Here is a 22,572-nt window from a genome sequence, read left to right on the forward strand (position 1 = left end):
GGCGTTGATACATAATAGGGAACTAAGCCAATTGGTGTGTGTGTGGGGGGGGGGAGTGTTTGTCAAGGAAACCTTTCAGAGGAAGTGAAGGAAAAGCCAGTTAACCAAGGGAAGACTGGGAAACAGTGTTTCAGATGGAAACAAAGGAAAAGAAGCACAAAGGTAAAAAGCAGTTGAGGCCATCACGGATGAGGAAGGACCAGCATGGTTGAAGCACAAGGAGAAGAGAATGGTGAAGGCTGAGAGGCCAGATCACGTGAGGCCTTGGGATTTATCTTTCTAATTCTATGGGAAGCCACTGAAGCTCTAGGAGCAGAGGAGTGGCAGGGATCGACATCTGAAGACCACTTTTGAGCTATGTGCTTAAATGGACTGAAAAAACTCAAGAGTGGAGGAAGAGATGTCGCTTTGGAGATCATTGTAGCAATTGAGGAGAGACAGGTAAAAGTGGTTTAGACTACATTTGAAACTGGGTAAATGAGGGAAAGGGCACAGACTGAACTATATCCTGGAGATGGGAAAAGTCAAATTTCAAATATACTCATTGATTGGAACTAGGGATGGAAACGTTAACTATACTCTCCGAACTACTTTTCTTTTCTCTTTCTTTTCTTTTTCTTTCTTTCTTTTCTTTTCTTTTTTTTTATCCAGTGCTAGGGATCAAACCCAGGGCCTTGTGCATGCATGCTAGGCAAGCCCTTTACCACTACATCCCCAGCCCCTCCAAATTACATTCTTAAATTATAGGTAGATGATGAAGTCTTTCACTTTGGGTATGCTCAAAACTTAGGAAGGAAAATGTAAAACAACATTTTAAACACAAAGTTGAAATTTTGTCAGAGAAAAATGGGACAGTCAAATATTTAGTATATAAGTATGGACATCCAGAAAATAGATCTGTTTGAAAAATATATTAATATTAGATGAGTGGCTATTAGAGTGATTAGGTCCATTTTTCAGCCCTAAGGAAAAACGACATTAAGGAATCTTGTTGAGCCAGACACATAGGCAGGGACAATTACATTTTCCCAGAGGCATATTTGATTTTAATTTTCACCCAGATAGAACTCAGTGTTTAACTTCTGATGTTCTTTCAGCTACTGGAGGAGCTCTCCAAGATCACAGAGGGAAAACACACCTTTCTATGGCACCTCTTATCATCAGCCAGCTTCTCTTTGTAGAGAAGTATTCAACTGATTTTGGTTGTACTTGCAGGTAGACCATCAGCAAAGTTGTTCAATTATGTTCAGAACAGATATTTTTCATCCTACCAAGAGCTTGAGTTTAGGCTGCTATTAACAAAGAACAACAGAAATTTATTTCTCATAATTCTGGAGGCTGGAAGACTAGGATCAGGTGCCAGCCTGGCAGGTTCTGGTGAGAGTCTTTTTCTGGCTTACAGATTGCTGTCTTCTCATTTGAAAAAAAAAAAAAAATCACCTGCCAAAGGCTCTGCCTCTTGGCACCCTTGTGTTGGGGATTAGGATTCTGATATATAAAATCTGGGCTTATGCAAACATTCAGTCCTTCATAGCTGTATCGGTACTAATGAATGCCTATAACCCCGCTATAGTACTAGTTTCACATACAGGCAAATGGTTTGCTTGAAGATTTAGTGGGATAGGAAAGAAAAAGATGGTTGATAGGAAATTAAAGCAAAAAGTAAAAGTGGAAACACTCACATGAGAACTGACTTAAAGTTTCTCTCAACCCCCAAGTTAAGTCTCCTTTTACATGGAGGCTATGCAATGGCTTGTAAGTCACTTCCCAGTCACTGACTTCATTAACTAAAATAGTTAAGAATACTGTTTGGCTGGTGTTCACTCACTTTGCTTTCTCTGTGGGACAGGATACACTTCCCTGACCTACTGACTTTAAGTTTGGCCTTGTAACTTGCTTTGGCGTTGGAAGTGAGAAGAAGCTATAAATGCATTTGTGTAACTTGGCTTGAGCTTTGTACAGGGGTGATCTTCCTGAGAAGAGCATCCCCAGATAGCTGTTCCTGCTTCATCCTGGACCCCAGAACAAGCATCAATGGAGCAGACCTGAACTTTGTCCAAAGCCCAGAACCAAGTCCAGCCATCTTGCATCCTGAGGAAATTCCCAGCCAGACCAGCCCAGATTAACCAAGCCATATTATCTGCAGATCCATGAGTGTTTTCTATGTGTGTTTTTAGCCATTGTGATTTTCTGGTTTAAACCCTAAAGGGGATAGCATCGAGCAAGACATGTCATTTAGTTGAAAAAGAACAGGGCTGTCATGTTGAAATGTTTGTGTCCCTTGAAATTCATTTGGTGAAATTCTTACCTCCAAGGTGATGATGTTCAGATGTGAGGCTTTGGGGAGATAGTTCGGTCTTGAAAATGGGACCCTCAAAAATGGAATTAGTGCCCTCATAAAATAGGTCCAAGAGAGCTCATTTTCCCCTCTTACAATGTGAAAAACACCAACTAGGAACCAGGAAATGGGCCATGACCAGACAATGAATCTACTGACACTTTGATCTTAGATTTCCCAGGCTCCAGAACTTGAGAATGAAATTCCCATTGTTTATAAGATTTATAATTTAAGGCATTTTTGGTATAGCAGCCCTAAAATGCTAATATGGTCTCACTTTTATATATATATATATATATATATATATATATATATATATATATATATATATATATATCTTTTATGAAATAAACATACAAAAATATATTGAATTTAAAAATAAGGTCATTCAAAATTAATAGCCACTTCATTTTCAAATATTCTGACTAGATTTTCCCAGACAGAAATGTTCTTAAGTGGGATTGCCTGAGGAGGAGGACTGCAACATGCTATTATTTGGGAACAATTCTCCACTGGGCCCATCCTTCCACATTTACTACTTTTAGTGTTTATGTAGTCATCTAGAAATGATATGGTAGGTTTTAGGTAATTCTCATAAGAATTTAACATTAGAAAGATACTATTTACATTGTGTATCCAATATACATGATAAATCCATAGTCATTGTAGCAAAAGTAAAGAACACAGAAAGCAAGCAGGTAACAGACTCCAGAAATGCACCACCTAGAGATGATCTTTGTTAAAATTTCACTATATATTTATCTTTACAAAAATACATATGGTGCATACTATTCTATAAATGACTTTTATCACTAAGTATTAAGTTACAACCTTTTTCCATGACAATAAGATGGAACTAGATAATCATTGTTAATGGCTGACTCTTATTTCAGGAGGCTGAGGCAGGAGGACTATGTGTTCAAGGTCTGCCTCAGCAAGATCCTGCCTCAAAATAAAAAATAAAAAGGGCCAAGAATGTAACTCAGTGGTAAAGAATCCCTGGATTCAATCCCCAGTACCAAAAAGGAAAAAAAAAAAAAAAGAAAAGAAAGCTTTGTCAAAAGAGGTAGGATCCATTTACATCTCCTCTAGCAATATGACTTTCAACTCAAGTTTCCAATCAACTTGCAGTTGCTGTCAGGAATCTTTCCCTTCTCAATTGTTCCCTTTTATATTTCCAATATCTTCTCTACTTCCATTATGACAATTTGAGAAATTCCCTTATTACATTTTTTCCTGTGATATACAAAGAAACAAAAATATGTCTCAAGAAATGTCTTGAAGGCAAGCAAATAAGTCATAAACAACAGCAAATCACCTTCTTTTTCAGAAAAAAGAAGTCCTCTTTGCTTTTAGGATTGTTTGGAATAATATGTATATTATAACCCTTTACAGTTTCATGATATTAAAAAGGGCTTGTTGGAAATGAGTCATTTTGTACACACTGGTTTAGTTTAATGTCACTGAATTTAATTAACTTAAACTGTCACTTGCACACAATAGTACTTTGGTGATCTCTCTTTAGTCAGAGGAGAATGCAAAAAAATGTACAGTTCCTTTTAGCTACAAGACCTCTTGGAAAAATGTCTTTGGTGGAGAAACTGGGGTTCAAAGCAGTGGATATTCTAGCAACAGGAGAAATATCATAAAATTGTAAAAGTATTGACGCCACCTACCATAGAGTAAAAGAATTAACATAAAGGAATATTTTCATGTGTCAAACCCAGTTTTTTGAAATAATATAATTTCAAAAACCGAGTCTTTTTGAAATAGTGTAATAATGTAATTTAATCACTAATAAATTAAATTATAAACCAGTGGCAGAATTTTAAAAGAATTATTGCTTGAAAGTGAGAACTAGCTAACAAGCTCATCCCTGTGTTCCCCAACTTTAGAGATAACAAAAATACCTACAGAAGAAATTTCGAACGGTTTCATTTTAAGGAGCCAAAATCAGAAACAATAATATTTTAGATATTACAAACTAAGCTATTGCAGTGAAGAATATAAGGAAAACCTAAGATTTCTTCAAGAGCAATTCCTAAAATGTTCTTTGTCACCTAACTGTTCATGTGTATTTTGAGGGAAACTAGAAGATTTGATTGCAAAAAAGTAGACTTTAAAAGACTTTCATCCAACATGCCTTTGCACAGCTAATTTCTGATTTGTTTTTATGGCTATTTTTTAAAAAGATTTAAGTAGAACTTTATACTTTAAAGTACTTTCTTGGCAATCATGTTTTTCCATATGAAGTTAAGCTCAAAATCAGTATCCTTTTAAAATCACTTACACTTTAAATAATTGGTCTCTTTTGGCCTTTTTCATCTTGTGTATTTTCTGACAGTTCCTTTACATTCAAATTCAGTTTAACAAATATTTACCAAATAACCACTTGGTAAAGACATTGTCTTGCAGCTTCAAATGAACTAGGAGAGTCAGAAAGCTGAGGAAGTTACTAGGGACTGGGGGTGGGGGCGATGAGGAGTGCCTGCCTAATGGGTCTAGGACTTCCTTTCGGATGATGAAAAAGTTCAGGAACTACATAATGGTGATGGTTGTACAACAATTGTGAATGCACTTAATACCACTCTATTACATACTTTAAAATGATAAATATTATGGATTTTACTACGATAAAAAATCAGGCAGAAAAAAAAAAAAACTAGTAGGGTCCATGAAGGAGAGACATAAGTATTCTGCTTCAGAAATGCATTTAATCAGAAAATATATTTAAATTATCCTTCCAGTCTCACTATTGATTTTATGCAGCAACTGTGTCAAATCCAATTTAATAAGCATGCATTATTAGGGCAGTTATAGGCAACCACTGTACTTAAATGTGCGCAGGAATGTTGAAATGTGAAATCTATGGTCCTTGCCTTCAAGTAGCTTTCAATTTCATAGAGAATAAAGAGAACTATCAAAAATGGGTAATACAAGATGGAATATCATAAAAGCTATACCAGAGAGATGAACACAGTGCTGAGAGTGAAGAGTGTAATTAGATTAATTATTGGAGAAAGTCTCAGGGATGACATTGCAGTGCATTTGGTCTTCAAGGATGGGTATGATTTTTGCAAATCTCATAAAAATGGCAAAGCTCAGTCTGAATGAAAGCAAGAAGATGAGAAAAGATACAGAATGAAGAAATGAAGGGTATAGAGAATACCAAGTATCCTTGCTTGGCTGACTGGCATAGTTTAGTAGGCAAACAGTGGAAGTAATGGCTGAAGATTTAGGAGTTTGTATTGTAGGATAGAGTTGAAGATATTCAGAGTTTGAAGGTGATTTAGAAGTAAATTATTCCAAGTCTCCATCTACAAAATGGATCTTCCCTACCGTGTCTGCTAAGTGGCCATTCAGCTGCTTTTGGAATTCCTTTAGTGACCTAGAAGTCACCATTTTCTAAGACAGCCTGGATTGCCGGTATATGACTGACATTGTGAGAGTTCTTTTATTGATCAAAAATCTGCCACCCCACAATTTCTGTCCATTTATTTTAGTTCTGCTTTTGAAAACTACATAAGATTAAATGAAAACATTTTAGTCAGGAAATATGGAAATATAGCCTCCTTTTCTCCTTTTTCAAGTGAGATATTCTTGGGTCTTTATTTCATTTTATTTTTTTAAGATGGGGTTTCCCTCTCTTGCCCCAGCTACCCTCAAACTTGTGATCCTCCAGCCTCAGCCTTCTGAGTAGCTGAGATTATAGATATGCACAGTACACTTTAAGTTGTTTCTTATTTTCATGCTTTCTAAGACTCCTGCCATTCTGGTTAATCTGTTCTCTAATTTTTTGCATTCCTATTTCAATGGGTCAACCCACTACTGAGTTTTGTTTCTCTAGGTTTGGACTGGGTAGCATTACTTCTTCTTGCAATATGGTCATGTCTTCTATTCAAGGTTTGGCAGGCATAACCCTCAACAAATATGAAGTTTAGAGTTAACTAATGCTTGCCTGAATTGTTTTGTGTAAGTGCAAATATTAAGTCATTACTTTTAAATTTAGTCCTCAAGGATTGAACTTCTAAATTTACCATATAAAAATATAATTTAGTTAAGTTTACCTTACTATGAGAACCTTTGAGAACCTTTAAGATCTTAATTTTGTCTATGAGAACCTTTAAGATCTTGATTTTGTCTATGAGAACCTTTAAGATCTTGATTTTGTCGTCTGTTATATTAGCTTCTCTTTTACCTTCTTTCCACTCATTAATTTGGTACGCATGCCTTTAGTGTTGATATTCAAAGCATTAGTAGACTGTTTTAGAGAAAATCATAGATGACAGAATTTTAACCAAACACTAGAATTTTCCTTCCAGGTAGACTTTGAAATATTCATTAATCAGGGATCTCTAGATCTGAACTAACTATGAATTTACTCAGTATTTTATTATTTTTTCCCACAGATTTTGTTATGAAGCATATTTTTCAGTGCATTGCTAAAATTAACACAGTTGCTAGGAGCTCAGGCTTCAGAGTAAATATTTTAGGATTGGCATTTCAAAGTTAGCCACTAGTCATGAACTTGGGCAAATTATTTACCTTCTCTGAATTTCAGTGTCCTTATCTATAAAATGTGTGCAAAAATACTACCTACTTCAGAGCGTTGTTACGTGGTTTAAATAAGGTATTAACTGGTAATAGTAAAAATAGGAAAACATTAACTATTACTATTATAATGATTTTCTTAATATGTCCACAAATTCTTTGATACTTTTTTCCTTTAAGAGGTGATCCTAATTTCTCTCCCAGGACATGTGGGCTGGGCTTAGAGACTTGGTGGCTTCTAACAGATAGAACGTGGTATTGTTTTTCTACAAAAAAATCTTTATGGTTACCTTTTACTACCTCTTGAATTCCTTACTTGGGGAAGTTGGCTGCCATAGAATGAAGACCGTGTTTGTTATCTATATCTGTGTAGCAAATTGCCACACATTTAGCAGCTTAAAACAGCAGCCATTTATTAGCTCAAAGTTCTGTGGGTCAGGAGTCCAGCCCAGTATGGCTGGATTCTTAGGGTATCATAAGACTGAAACCCCCAGCCAGGTACAGTGGCCAAAACCTGTAATTCCAGCTGCTTGGGAGGCTGAGACAGGAGGATTGTGAGTTCAAAGCCAGCCTCAGCAAAAGCGATACGCTAAGCAACTCAGTGAGACCCTGTCTCTAAATAAAATACAAAACAGGGCTGGGGATGTGACTCGGTGGTCGAATGCCCCTGAGTTCAATCTCTGGCTACCCCCTAACCCAAGAAAAGAGTGAAAGCCCCATGTTAGGAAGGCTGCACTCATACCTGGGGCTCCAGAAAAAAACAACTTTCAAACACATTCTTGGTATTGAAGGAATTCAGTACCTTGGAGCTATAAGTCTGAGGTCCCTGCTCCCTGCTGGATTTCTACTGGGAGTCACTCTGGTTCCTGGAAGCTGCCCACCCACACTCCTTGCCATGTGGCCTCCATTCTCAAGGCAACACTAGCGTGTCAAAGTCTTATCATGTTTTCAATCTGAGGCTTGCCCTTCTATTGCAGTCAGAGAAGACGCTCATCTTTTAAAGGGCTCATTGATACATCAGACTTATCTGGATGATCTCACTGTCTTAAGGTTGACAGATTTGGGACCTCAAATGCATCTACAAAAGTTCCTGCACAGCAATACCTAGACTACCTTGTGATTATTCACTTAAATATCAATAGGAAAAGTGTGTTTGTACCCAAGTGCCAGGACTCTTTGGGCAATGTTATAAGTTTACCTATCAAGGATACTAACCAGTTTCAAGTAGGTTTCAAACCCAAGGAGTGAGGCTTCAGAGTCCCTACTGGCCCATTGAAGTCTTAGGCTATGTCTCTACTGTGGACAGAAGCCCATACCAAAAGGAATTGAAACTAACTATCTTCTGCATTCTATATGTATGTATTTAAACCAAGATTTTATATGCTTAGAAAAAGCTTGCAGAAGCCTACTTGAGCAAAAATATTCTACAGAGGAAAATTGAAAGCAAGGAGAATATTTTGGTTATTAACCAGCAACCCTGGATTAAAATAATAATTGCTGAAATCGCTGACCTAACAGGAGGATTAGATAAAGAGATTGGGTGGGAAAATCATTGAGGAAATAGAATCTACTGGATTTATCAAGTTGATTTACTATTGGGTATTGATTAAGATTCCTGATGTTTTAGGGGTCATGAGATATCAATGGGAGAGATACAGAAATACACATTAGGGCTCAGTGGTATGATTACTGAAGTTGTGTGGATGACATCCTATGGAAGTTTAAAGGAAAAAAAGAACTGAGTGAAGAATGTTTAAATTTAGACGTGTTGCAAGTATAAAGTCAGAAGGAGGAAGACATAAACAGCAATTTTAAAAGTAGGGGAGAGAAGAGTTAAGAGGGAGAAAAGAGTTTCAAGAAGGAAGGGGATGATACCAATTTAGACTCCATCTTTAGGTTAGTGAGGGTGAGGACAAAGAAGTCATATTACAATAAATTTAAAAGTTTATTGTAAAAAGGAAGGAGGTAGCTAGTATATTTCTTAGTTCAGCCATCTGGGGAAGCTGACATGGAAAATAAATCAAATGTTTCTCCAAAAGTTGAGGAAAATGATCTGGTCTCCAAAAAACCATTCCAGTTCTAATATTCTTCTTTGGAGCTGGAGAAAACTCGCAGAATTTCAAGGGACAGTTAGTCAAGAATTTCTCTCACTGGCAATTGTTCATTTAATTTCTTGCCAAAAATAACAATGCTGCATCTTAAGTGCTTCCTGAATTTAAAAGTCTGGACTCATAATTTGAGCATTGGTCATTCACTGCTCTGAAAGCCACCTTGAGGCTGCTCTGGTATCAGACATACCTACCTATCATCCATCCATGGGTCACCTTTCTCCCATCCACCCCCATCACCACCATCCAGCAACCAAACCACCCTGGACCAAATGGGCTTCTAAAGACCTGGGGATAAGGGGTCACTACGTCATCCAAACACTCTAAACAAGATTACAGTACACAGGAGCAGTGGGCACCCGGCAGAACCACAGTGAATGGGTTTGAATAAGTAATGTCATGTTCTTGTCTCCTTCCTCCATCCCATGTGTCAACCAGTTTTACTGAAGACAGTGTTTTTGTTTCACAAGAACAGACATGCCATTGTTAATCTCACACTCTTCTTTCAATTCTAACTTTTGCTAATTCCACAGGCAAATTAAAAACCAAACTCTCAGACATTCTCTTTCTCAGCCCACTTGCTCAGTTTTTCATATTGCTCAATAACCAGCCTTAATCAATTCTGATAAAAAATGAGAGAACACTGATTATATACCTCATGAAGAAAATTCAGTTTATATACTTGTAAGTTAAATTGGGCATTGTGAAGAACAAATTCCATTAACTTCAAAAATTTCATGAAAGTTAGATGCTATTTCACTGAAAACTCAGAGAATTACCCTATCATTATCACAGTCCTGTAGATCATGTGTTTTCTTAAGCACCAATATTCTGACTCTCTATATATTGACATTGTAGAATTTGTTCTTTTTTTTACTGTTTTTTAGACATTGTGAATGTCTAATAATTCAGATATAAGAAATATAGGATTTCATATTATCCTGAGATTCAACTATGATTATCTTTAATCCTAGTGCCAGAGGAAAATGAAATCTATATTTCTAAGAAGTGATGTTCAAGTTTAAAGCACAAACTCTTTGGTTGTTGAAGACTGTGCATATGTGTTCAAAATACAACTAAACATCTTTTCCATAAATTAACCAATCTGAATGTTTTGCCATTATCTGCTGGAGTTGTTTTACAGTGACATATCACCACAATCCCTCTGTCCTGAATTTAGGAAAGTGGCAATTCAGCACGGTCAGGATTATGTCTTTGTACCCAGACAGTTCTTATTCAAACCTTTTTTAGCTCTGAGGTTCTGGGGAAATAACCTAACTTCTTTTAACTTCAGCTTCCTATTTGGGGAACTAGGAATAATATTATTATATCATATCAATAGAATTATTGTTATTATTAGGTCAGATCATGTATGACAAACTCCTGGAACATAGAAGGCACTCAATATTACTATTTCCTAAGAGTAGGATGATGGTCTTTTTTTAACAAAAGCATGTACCCATATCAGTAAAAATATTTTCATCATATATCCCTAGTTAATTTATTTTGGTGATACTAGGGATTAAACCCAGGGCCTTGTGCATGCTATGTAAGTGCTCGACCACTGTATTTCTTAGATACATTTATACATGTTGCTTCTAGACTTATAAAGCTTGGGCATACAACATAAAATAAAAATCTACAAAAGAATACAACAAAAATAAAATAAACATTACTTAAAATTTTTTAAATATATGAAGTGAAAATGGAATACTGTTGCATTTAAAATTTTTCTGACAGTTCCAAACTCTAATGCAACTTTTTGTATTAAAAAAATTAGAAACTTTCATTGCCAAGTTTTTTGCATGTAGAATTAAAAATGTTAATGGGTGACATAATTTTCACACATAATCACGTAAGTGATATAAACATTTCTAAACACTCTTTTTCAGTATACTGCTCGCACAGCACTCAAAAAAAGAAGCAGGTTGTTTTTTGCAAACTCATTATTGAAGTATCACCTTTACATTGAAGGGACAGGTTAGTGTGTGTGTGTGTGTGTGTGTGTGTGTGTGTTCATTAATAACTGTAGGAGGCTTACTTCTGACAGAACTAGGAAGTGTCAGCAAATTTCCTTTTTCTTTTTTATGTTTGCTAGGATGCTCAGTTTTAGCAGCCATTTTGCATCACAGAAAAGATCAGTGAATTTGGAGCACATGTCTTTTTTGTAGACAAAAACTATATCATTCATGTTTAATTTGACAAGGGTTCGAAATATTTTGCCACTAGATAACCAGTGAAACTCTCCACAGTACAAAATAATTTCAGATACTCCTCATGAATACATATTTTATTTAACAGGTTTATATGCTTCTTACTTTATGCCAGGCACTGGGTTAAGCACTTTACAGATGTTAATTCATTTAATCTCATAACACCATTCTGCATTTGGCTTCATTTTCATTTTACAGATGAGATAGCTGAGACAGGGAGATGTTAAATACATAGCAAGAAATTTGTTCAAAAGTTGTTTAAGTTTTGGCTCCAGCCATTTTGACTTTACCTCCTTCACTTTTGACAACTAGACCCAGTACCTGGAATTTTACTAATGAAGAAAAAATAACCTTTACACTTACTTCCCAGGTCTTATAAATTACAATTCATTGCAGTATTCCAGAAACAAAGATTGAGCAAGCTGAGTGTGTTGTCACACACCTGTAATCCCAGCGGCTCAGGAAGCTGAGACAGGAGGATTGTGAGTTCAAAGCCAGCCTCAGCAAAAAAGCAAAATGCTAAGCAACTCAGTGAGACCCTGTCTCTAAGTAAGACACAAAATAAGGCTGGGGATGTGGCTCAATGGTTGAGTGCCCCTGAGTTCAATTCCCGGTACAAAAAAGAGATTGAGCGAAGTTGGTATCAGTGCCTACTGTCATGAACCCCTATTTCCTGTGGAGATCTCTTGGGTTATATACACATGTGACCATCTAACATGTGAGGGATGGGGGAAAATATTATAGCCTTAATCTGTGTCTCAGTTTTTACATGTGTGCAAGTAGTTGTTCTAATATTTTCTTCTTGGATTCTAATAAATTATCTTGTATCCCCCCCCTCTTATGCACCTTATTGTGGAGATTACTGCTGGAGAACATCAATATATATGGAAGATTGGTCTGTGTGTGCTTCCAAGGTTGGAGTTATATATTTAACGTGTATATATTTCAGAAGTGGTCCTTCTGCACAGATGGTTGTCCATAGTTTTATATTTGGGCAATGTATCACAAATGTTGTGCAGAAAACATTATAAAGATTTTCTCAAGGATAATTTACACATTAACATTATTTGTTTACTGTTCTCTACCTCCAGGTAGAAAAGGAACTACTCTGTAAAAAGGTCCACTAATAGTTCACACTATTGAATAGACTGGAGGAAGCAACAGTCAGAAAGATTTGACAAATCTTTCATTCATGTTTCATGTAGGACACTATCTTTTCCACACAGAAATATTAAAACTAGTTTAGTGATTTTTTTCTAGAGAATATCTCTGTCTCTGGTTGTATAACTGTTCTTGATGCATTGGATGTTATTACTCTGGGTCTCCTTCAAACCATAAACAAAAGAGAGAAAGAGAATCTGATGCTTGTTTTCCACATGACTTCTTGATTTTCTAGATATTTAGAAATAACTTCTACATATTTAGTTTTCATTATAGAAATACAATTTTGTCCAGTTCATCATCATATTTATTATTGCTGTGGATAAGTTATTCTTTAGTTATTTTGTTTCTTCTCAGCACTCTAATAATATAAAAATGGTTCGATGAATCAGAACATCTGGAACCACTTTAAAAATGAGAGTATCACCCAATGCTAAGATAAACTTGATTTTGTCACTTTCGTCTCAGGAGAGTCCTATTGAAAGGGTTTTGCTGAGTAGCTTGTAATTCCTGGAAGGTAAGAGCAGTGGTTATGCTTGTCTGTGTTCATATATATTTAAATATTTTTAGTTGTAGATGTAAACAATACTTTTATTTTATTTATATGGTGCTGAGGATCAAACCCAGTGTCTCACACGTGCTAGGCAGGTGCTCTCCCACTGAGCTATAATCCCAGCCCGGTATTCATATATTTTTGACCAGGCTGCTAAGGAAGGCCCTGAGGCATATTGTTGAATGAATTAATAAGTAAATGATTTTCTGCCTGGAAGATCTGATTCTCTTAAAGACTATCACAAACAGAGTTAGGTTTAAGTGTATTTGGAGAGGGCTACATTGCTTAAATGTCTTTCTCTTGCGCACTGTGTGATGTTCTTGCTGACCCCCCTCGTTTACCCTGTTTCCTCTACTTTGCTTCCTCCCTGATATCATGTGTAGTGATCAAGAAGGATTTCATGATTTGTATATGTGAATTACACTGCCATAAACATTGAGGTACCAATATCACTACAGTATGCTGATTTTAGATCTTTTAGATAAATACACAGAGTGGGAGAACTGCATTATATGGTGAGTCCATTTCTAGTCTTCTCCATACTGATCTCCAAAGTTGTTGTACCAATTTGCAGTCCCACCAACAATGTATTCATGTACCTTTTCCCTCCCATCCTCACTAGCATTTATTATTATTTATATTCTTTATGGTTGCCCTTCTAATTGGAGTGAGATAAAATCTCAGGGTAGTTTTGATTTACATTTCCCTGATTGCTAGAAATGTTTAACATTTTTTTTTTCAAATACAAATGTTGAGCATTTGTATTTTTTCTTTTGAGACATGTCTATTTAGTTCTTTTGCCCATGTATTGACTGGGCAATAGCCAAGTTATGGAACCAGCCTAGGTGTCCATCAACAGAATGGAGTTTTGGTCAGCCATAAAGAAGAAATAAATTATGGCATTTTCTGGTAAGTAGATGAAACTGGAGAACATCGAGGGTCCAATGTTTCAAAAGTGGAAGCTATAGCAAAATAAGAGGGAGAAAGGGGTGCTTCCATGAAAATAGAAGGCAGAGCAGTAGAATAGAGGAATAGGTTAGAGGGGAGGGAGGAGGGACAGGAAAAGGTGGAATTGTGAAATAAAATTGACCAAATTATGCTATGTATACCTAGGAATATATCATAGTGAATTTCATCTTTATGCATATCTATAAAACACCAATTTAAAAACGATAAATGAATAGAAGGAATACCATAGAGGAAGGAAGAAAGAGATAGGAAGGGAATAAGGAAGTACTAGAGATTGAAATGGAGCAAATAATATTACATGAATGTATGATTATGTCAAAATGAAGCCCACTATATTGTATAAGTATAATGCACTAATAAAAACATTTAATAAAAAGAAGGCTTCCATGATGTAGAAGATTATATTTTAGAAGGAGGAGGAAACTCATCTCAATGTAGACATCAGTGCATATTTTTTAGAATTTAGATCAATATATTTTATTTTTCTGCTTTATTTTTATCTTTTTATTTATGTATGTATGATAATAGAATGCATTACAATTCTTATTATACATATAGAACCCAATTTTTCACACCTCTGGTTGTGTACAAAGTATATTCACACCAATTTGTGTCTTTATACATGTACTTTGGATAATAATGATCATCATGTTCCACCATCATTTCTAACCCCATGCCCCTTCCCTTCCCCTCCAACTTCTCTGCCCTATCTGGAGTTCATCTATTTTTCCCATGCTCCTTCTCCCTATCCCACTATGAATCAGCCTTCTTATATCAAAGAAAACATTCAGCATTTGGTTATTTGGGATTGGCTAACTTCAATTAGCATTATCTTCTCTAACTCTATCCATTTACCTGCAAATGCCATGATTTTATTCTCTTTTGTTGCTGAGTAATATTCCATTGTGTATATATGCCACGTTTTTTTAAATCCATTTATCTATCGAAGGGCATCTAAGTTCATTCCATATATATCTGATTTTTGCATATCTATTCTGCTTACTAACCTATTTAGAGTCTCTAAACCATTACCCAAATGGAAGAAAATAGCAGAAGAGTCCAAACTCAATTATTTCTCCCAATAGAGGGATTCTTGAAGTGTAAGGGTCCTTTGTTTGAGCTGTAGATCTAAATCAATGCGTAGTTTTTCTTCCCCCCACTCAGGAAAGTGATGTACAATTTATTTGGACAGTAAGTTTGTATTTGATTTAACTGTCCTCTTAAATTTTGTGTTTATAAACTAAAATTGAATCTGTGTTCTGCCAAGAAGTCAGGCTGCCACACATTGGCAAAGTAGCAGACTGCTGTAGACATGTGAATGCGGGGCAGTTGTTTTACAGATGGATTGTTATGTTCACAGGATTGGTGTGGCCTTCAATCACCGGTTCTTTTTGAAAATCATAAATTGTGATTTGGTTAGTATCTTTATTATGCACCTATTCCCATTTAACATCATGTTGTCAGTCCTACAGTATTTGTGATATGTATTTGCTTAAATAGTATTGTGGCCATTTTTTCCTGCAATTAAACTTTAAAGACTCATGTGTAATCAGTGTGAATTCTCTACCCTTGTACTGTTAATATGGTTACATACATATCTTCTCCCACAATTTTCTTGTATAATTGCACTTCAGTGTTAAACACCACATCCTTTTCTAAGTTAGAGCAGGATGGTTACCCAGAGTCAGTTATCTAGGTCATCCTGACTTTATATTGTTGGATGTTTTGCAACAACAACAAAAAAGAGACAGCCATGCAGGTCTTTGTCAAGGACTGTCAATGGACTTTAGAAAAAAACAAAACAAAAACAGGAAATGACCCAATCCAGATGTTAGGGGACAGTAATATTTTGAATAAAGAGAGAGAGAGAGAGAGAGAGAGAGAGAGAGAGAGAGAGAGAGAAGAATATTGGGGGTTAAAGAGCCTGGGATTATTTTTTGAACATTTAAGCTTGAGACCTGTACTGTCTAATTCAAACCACTAGCCTTATGTGACTATTTAAATTTCAATTTAGGCTATTATAATTAAAATTGAATAAAATGAAAAATTCATTCCTACAGTGGCACTAGCCACAGTTTAAGGGTTTCATAGTTTCCTGTAGCTAGCAACTTCTGATCAGACACCACAAATATAGAACATTTCTATCATCCTAAGAAAGTGCTGCTAGAAGCACTGGATTAGACTATAAAACATTTGAGCAAATTTTATTCAAGAACTAGCAGTGGTAGCTGACAGAATGATACACAGCACTCCCAAAATGTTCAATTTGGAGGAGGAAGAGGAAAACAGACTATCATTCAATCCAAGATAAATAATGGAAACCACTAAATGGAAGAAATTGTCAGCCAACTTAGTAAGGTTGGAGAGAGAGAGAGCCTTTTGTGGAATATGGGCCTAACCATTCATTTGAAACAATGCCACACATTAGTGGAAATCAAAACTTGTGAGAATACTTTGTTTGCAGCAGGGAGGAGTGTCACACTTTTTAAAAGGAGTCTTACCTTCTGAAGTGTGTTTTAAGATAAGGACCCTCCCTTTTTAATTTTGAACTGTCTGCCTGGTCTCTTTGAAACAGGTGTTTACATCAAGTGTTAGCTCAAATGACAAGATGATTGAAGTTATAGACATTATCTGCAAGGCTGACTATCATAGCCTGAATAGTTTCCATATTTACAGAATTTCCCCATTGAAAGTCCCACTAATGTTGAAGCTGAAGCTCAAAGCTCTCATTTTCTCCTGTTGCTGAGATTTGGGCAAGAGACCCAGGCTCCACCAAATCAGACACAGGCTCCATGTGGTATATCAGTGGCTGCCATAGTGGGTGGTAATCGAGGGTGTCCAGTTTTGATAGTGGTGGCAAGGCGAATGCCTGCTGTGGACGTGGCCGTGGTGCTGGTCATTTCATCGGGTTCCTACCATTTGATTCTTAGTGCCGGGGATGGTAAAGGCAGCTCCCTAGTCACACAGTTCTGTGGTTTGGTGTTTTACGATTATTCCTCAAAGCTAACCTCCAGCCTGTTCTCTGGCTCTCCCATTTTCTGTGAGCTAGTGAATACCCTTTAATAAGTCCCTTTTCTGTTAGAACTAGTCAGAATGGATTTTGTGGTTGAGAACTCTGATGACACAGGCAATGATGTCAAAGCATGTTTTTAACTCAGTTATCAGTTTACTCAATATGTACTTATCATATACATTCCGAGCTCAGAGGTAGGGTCTCACTGAGGTATCTGATTAGAGAATGTAGGAGTGGTGATGGTTAAGGAGAAATAAAATATAGGAAGTGAGACAGGTGTTGGACATGTTGAGATAGGGAAGATGCTCCTTTTAGGCCACCCCAAATCCAATCTGTCAGTAAATCCTCACAATTGTATCTCTTACATGTCTTTCCTGTACTGCTTTTCTCCTTTCACAGACTTTCACTTATTTGACCAACAGTAAACTCCAGTTTTTATCATTTCTAATTAAATTATTGAAATAGCCAGTTTGCTACAACTAAGCCCATGTAGTTCCTCCCCCAGCATGCTGTCACCTGCCAACACTTCTACCATTCTGAGAACCTAGAAAAACTGTCCTTCCCATTGGTCACTTGTAAAACTCCTATTTATATTTTAAAAATGTAGATCATCATTTCTATCTCATTCTATTTTATGATAATTATGAGGTTATTTATTTGACTTACCCACCTGGCATTATTTATCCAACTAGAGGACATTATCTGGTTTATTTACTGTTATTTCTCCAGCACTTGTCTCAGGGCTTGGTGTCTGATACATACACAACTAGTACTTGTTGAATGGACAAATGACTTGTAATTGTTTATTTATGTTTCTCTCCTTGTTCAGTCTATAAACTTCTTCACAATAGTACAACGTTGGTGTATAATAGGGATTCAATAATCACATCATACATACTAATGGAATGCCTGCATGGTATCTGTTGTAATAGCTGGTGGCAATCAAAATTATGATCTAATTCTCAGTAGAAGCTAGGGCTGGAAGCTTGGGCTTTGGGGTCATCAGGCAGTGGCTTCTGGTAGTCCTGTAAAATCTTCTCAGATCAATGACTATAGGGAGTATAAGTAACCTACAGCCTCAGCTGCTGTACTTTGCAATCCTTTCCTTGCTTGCAATGGGGCCAACCTTCCCATGGGTTGCCCCCAGACAATGCCTTGGTGTAGAAGCTATGCTAGAGAAGGCCCATTGCTGAGAGATGGGGAACTTCTGTTATAAGAGACTTTGGCATAAGAACTCTCTGGGGACCTTGGTGAACAATCCTTAGAACATTCACCACAGTTAATCCTTCCTTTTCTCCTCCACTTGGAGTCAGAATGGCACTGCAACCTGTTGGGCCTCCCAGCCTTTGCAAGCTTCTTTCCCATTTTCTCCCATAGGCATTTCTCTACATAAATTTCTTGAACATACGGTCTTGTCCTGGCTTCTGCTTCTCAGGGAATGTAGACTAACACATCGGCGAAGCCGTAGAAGTAGATTGTCATTTAAGGAGAGTCATGGAATGAGAAGAGGTAAGAACTAGAAAGACACGCTTACAGGCCATTAATACTTGTGGGGTGGGAAAGAGAGCACCATGCAGTTCCCTTAAGAAGAGTGATAAGTAGGCAGTCCATCAACATGAGATGTTCCAGAACAGGCCAGCACTGAGTACTTTATTCCAGAGATTAGGCACTGCAAAAGTTAAATATTTACAAGGAAAAGCAAGAAACGTTCCAAAATTAGAATGATGATAAAAAAGAGAACAGCTGAGGTCAAGAATTATTTGTCTTTTTAGAAATTTAATACTTAAAGACAAGATAAACAATTAAAATAAAAGGAATAGTAAAAGTGTATGTTTACCTGTTTAAATTCATAGAAATCAACATATAAAAAACTGATTTGCAATAATAATAATAACAATAATAATACTACTGACCTGAAAGTAGAAGAGTAGAATTACTAGGGGTAAAGAAGGGGAAAGAAGGAGAGGAGAGAAAGGGGAGGACAAGACAGTGTAGAAGAGAAGTTGGACATGGTCAAAGCATAGTATATACACATATGGAAATATCACAGATCTGTACAATTAAAATGCATTGATAATAATAAAAAATAAAAGCCCAATTTGCAGCTAGGGAAGTATACCTCTGTATTTCACATCTATTACTTCCTCTGTTTTCTATTTGTCTTTTTCTTATTATCCCCTGCGATATCATTTGGTGGGCAATATGCCAGACAGAAGTAGTAAGGGAGTATGGTCAGATGAATAAATGCTTCCCCTAATCGTGGGAACCAATGTAGAAATAGTTAACTCAAAAGAGATGCTATGCAAAGTGGGTAAGAACAGGACTACTGTAAATCACTTTAAGGGAGAAAGGCTTTGAATAGGAGCTTCCTTTGGGGAGGGGGTGAATAGTGGGTGTAGCTCAGTGGTAAAGCGCTTCCCTAATGTACTTGAGACCCTGAGTTCAATTCCCAGTACCACAAACTTAGAAAGAGAGAGAGACTGAGCCAGAGAGGGAGAGAGACAGAGAGCACAAGAGCATAAGTACGAGTGCTAGTCTCTCGAAGGAAAGATGTCAAACTTAAGGCAGCTAGCAATGACAGCAGAGAGGGGGATTTGCCAAAGACCCAGAGGGTCACCTCCGTGTGGGCAGAGCTTCATGTTTGCTGTTTTCAATGCTGGAGACTCAGTGACAAAAAGAATACATGTCACCTGGGAGGCATTCGGTAAATTATATTTTTCATACCAATAGGTCCATTTTTACTTTGTGCATAATATGCCAAGATTATATAAAATTGTAGGGGTGGTAGCTTCAAGCTCTCTTCAGTGCTGCTAAACATGAATAAAAGTGTCAATTTTGTGAACATCACTCATTGTTCTCATTTTATAATCTCTAACCTAATATGATTATGAATGACATTCTAAATGGATCTGACTATGAAGAAGGAATGCACTGATCATACCAACTCCAGAAAATCGGTCCATGGGATATATTTATCTTTCATAAGGCAAATTAATGTATTGACATTCTGGTTTTACACATTGAACACTTACATGAGTTTAGTCTTCAGAAACTGATCTACACTTTCGTTTTTAAATTATGCACAGGCCAGCTCTGTTAGTCAATTTTCTGTTACTATAATAAATACTTGAGATAATCTACTTATAAAGAGAAATGTTTTATTTGGGGTCATTGTTTTGGAGGGTCCAGTCCACGACTGATCAGCTCTGTTGTTTTGGGATTGCAGTGAGGCAGCACATCATGACAGAACTTGCTAGAACAGAAACAATCTCTCACCTCATGGTCAGAATGAAAAAGAGAGGAAGAGGAAGGGGCCAGGATCACACCTATCCCCTTTGAGGGTACTCCCACAATGACTCCTAATAGAGCCGTGGGCTGGGGACTAAGCCTTTAACACATGGACCTTTGGTAGACACTTATCCAAACCATAGCACCCACAGAGCCTTATTTGAAATGTTGATGCCACTTTCTCACCATGTTCTTTTTTTCCTTCTAGTAGGTTGTATCAGCTTGTATGGCACCATCCCAAGGACGCAAGAGTGGAAACTGCAATACTTCTTCAGGTCTGAGTTGCAAAACTCGCACATCATTACTGACACAGTTTATTAGTCAAAGCAAATTATAAAGCCATCCCAAAGGAGTGGAGAAAAAGACTCTACCATCTGATGAGAGAAATCACACAATCATGTGGCAGTGCTTTCTAGTTGCCGTAGCCTACCCTGTGGCCCTCAGTTATTTACATTCTTTCTGCATGTAAAATATGCTCACTCTTCCCTAAAAGGCCTCATCCCATTCTGACTCAGGCTCAAAATTTAAAAATATTATCATCTAAATGTAGATTACATGCAGATGAGGATCCCTGGTCGAACTCTTGGGTATGAATCCTGTTCCAGAGATTTGTGAATTTAAAAAACCAAGCTATCTACACTTCACAACCCAAATAGAAAATTGCAGTGATGCTCCCATTCACAAGGCAGAGAAACAGGAAACACACAGCAATAACTAGAATATAGGAATTCTGAAGTCTAGCCAGGTACATTGACAGTTCCCTGTGTTTCAGGACAGATACTTTCCTTGATTAGAGCACACTCTGCTTTCTGAATGGTCCCCTAGCCCACTATTCTTCATCATTTCATGCATTGATCCATTGAGAAGTCTGTGAATTCCACCTCCTAAATATGTCTTAAAAGAATGAAATTTTCTTAAAAGAATGAAATTATGTCATTTGCTGGTAAATGGATGGAAATGGAAAATATCTTGCTAAGTGAAATAAGCCACACTTAGAAAGGCAAGAGTCAAATATCTTCCCCCCCCCGAAAAAATAAAGGTGGTGGGGGGAATCTCACAATAATAGAAAATAATAGAAGAGAAAACAATAGCATAGAGGAAGGGGATGGGGGGAAGAGTGAGAATGAGCAAGAGAGGGAGGAGGGGAGGGCATAGGGAGTACTTGTGATAGAAATCTACCAAATTATGCTATGACCATGTATGAATATACCACAATGTAACCATATATATAATTATAATGCACTAATAAAAGTAATAATAATAATAGAAGGGAGATCAGTAGAGTAGAAAAGGTGGAAGGAAGGGAGGAAGGGGGGAAAGGGAAGGTACTGGGGAATGAGATTGATCAAATTATGTTATGTGCATGTGTGAATATGGCATAATGGATTCTGCTGTTATTTGTTATTACAATGTACCAATAAAAACCCTTCCAATCTATTAATAATGCCACTACTTTGAGGCCTTTATGATTTATTTTGCCTTTACAATTGAAATGATTTCCCTGCCAACTGTTTCTTTCTTTAGTGCACCAGAAAGTTCTTTTGAAACACAAATCTGATAATGTATTTTCATTGCTTAACATTTTTCCAGTTGTTCTGGTAGCATTCTTTTTCTTAATGTAGGTGTTGATTACACAGCTGTGTTTGCTTTGTGAAAATTTATTGAGCTGTAAACATATGAATTATATACTTTCTGCATATATGACTTAAATGAAAAGGTTATATTTAATAATCCTCCCATAGTTTCCCATTGTCTCCAGGAAAGAGTCAAAACTCTTAGCATAATACATAAAGCCTGTCAGGACTCCTATGTTTCCAAATTCCTGTTATTGCCTCTAACTTCCCATGGACAATACCTTGTCTTCTGCAAATAAACTATTTTTTTTTTCTGGACTACCTTTGCTTTGCCTGGAAAGACTTTTCACCATTGTTCGTCTTTTAAACTATTATTCCTTCTTTTAAGAAAAAAACCTGTGACATCTTTGGTACAACTTTTAATTCCTATAAGGCATTTTTTTTCTCTTATGTGTCCAAAGCACACTACACATACCTCTAACCCAACACTAATTAGATTTTGTACCTACTGGGTTTATTTTTGACTCTTCTGTAAGATGGCAAATTCCTCCATTACCTGTAACATATCATATATGTCTTTCCCTATTACATAACACTGAGTTGGGCTAATATTACTTATTAGTACAGTCAGGTGCTACATAATGGCATTTTGGTCAATGATGGACCATGTACTTATAGGGTGGTGGTCTCATAAGATTATATGGTTTAGTGATGGTACAGACCCCTTACTTTGTGTCAACTGCATTCTATGACATTCTATGACATTCTCATAAGGACAAAACCCTCTAATTTCTCAGAATGTAT

The 22,572-nt window shown here is 36.7% G+C and overlaps 1 long non-coding RNA gene across 1 annotated transcript in view; it reads left to right on the plus strand.

Moving 5' to 3' along the window:
• LOC143395173 (uncharacterized) overlaps positions 1–21,486 on the plus strand; it is a 32,416-nt gene extending 10,930 nt beyond the window's left edge. The window contains exon 3 of the long non-coding RNA XR_013090746.2: positions 20,403–21,486. This is a non-coding gene — a long non-coding RNA (uncharacterized LOC143395173). The remainder of the gene's footprint in view (positions 1–20,402) is intronic.
• The last annotated feature ends 1,086 nt before the right edge of the window (positions 21,487–22,572 follow it).

Source organism: Callospermophilus lateralis, chromosome 3, assembly GCF_048772815.1.
Source record: "Callospermophilus lateralis isolate mCalLat2 chromosome 3, mCalLat2.hap1, whole genome shotgun sequence".
Taxonomy (NCBI): Eukaryota; Metazoa; Chordata; class Mammalia; order Rodentia; family Sciuridae; genus Callospermophilus; species Callospermophilus lateralis.